This window comes from Morone saxatilis, unplaced genomic scaffold, assembly GCF_004916995.1.
Source record: "Morone saxatilis isolate NCDOM2014 unplaced genomic scaffold, NCSU_SB_2.0 Contig11, whole genome shotgun sequence".
Taxonomy (NCBI): domain Eukaryota; kingdom Metazoa; phylum Chordata; class Actinopteri; family Moronidae; genus Morone; species Morone saxatilis.
Window position 1 is genome coordinate 1,147,330 of NW_023339663.1, and position 735 is coordinate 1,148,064.

Below are 735 nucleotides of genomic sequence, written 5' to 3' on the forward strand. Positions count from 1 at the left end.
CAAGAGCTTTCAGGTACACTCCTGCTTACTTATAAACTGTACCTACAAACAAAGGAATGAAAAAAAATCATATGTAGGTTTATCTTTCTTCCTGATGTTAAACCCAAAGTGTGCAAATGGTGGTTATTTGGTTTACCAAGAGGCATCTTGATGTCTGATACAAATTGTATGGTTGGAAAAGCTGGAAGAATTTTGGGTGTTTCTCCGAACCAGACCAGGGGAAAGAACAAGATAAACAATAGAAGCTGGTTTTTCTAGTGTATCAAATGCTGTCAGTTTTTTATGTGCGGTATAAAAACCACAAATATATTGTTGGCTGAGAGAGTTCAATACACTGCAGCTTCAGAAAACACAAGCAACAAGACATAACAAAAGCAAATGAAGAAAACATCCTCCATCTTTTACAAAAAATACCAAACAAGAAACACTGCAAACAAATAAAATAAAAGTAAGGAACATAGTCACCAATTTGACAACAAATATGTATCATAAATACAATGCAAATACACTTAATAAGTAATATTTCATCATTATTACAAAAGACTCAAACCTGCCATCATCTGTTGATCAGTTTTTTTTAAGTACTTTTTTGACTTTTTTATTGCCTTTATTTGATAGTGACAGCTGAAGACAGACAGGAAATGGGGGCAGAGAGAGAGGGGATGACACGCAGCAAAGGGCTGCAGGTCGGATTCAAACTCTGGGGCACTGCAGGACTCAGCCTCGGTACATGGG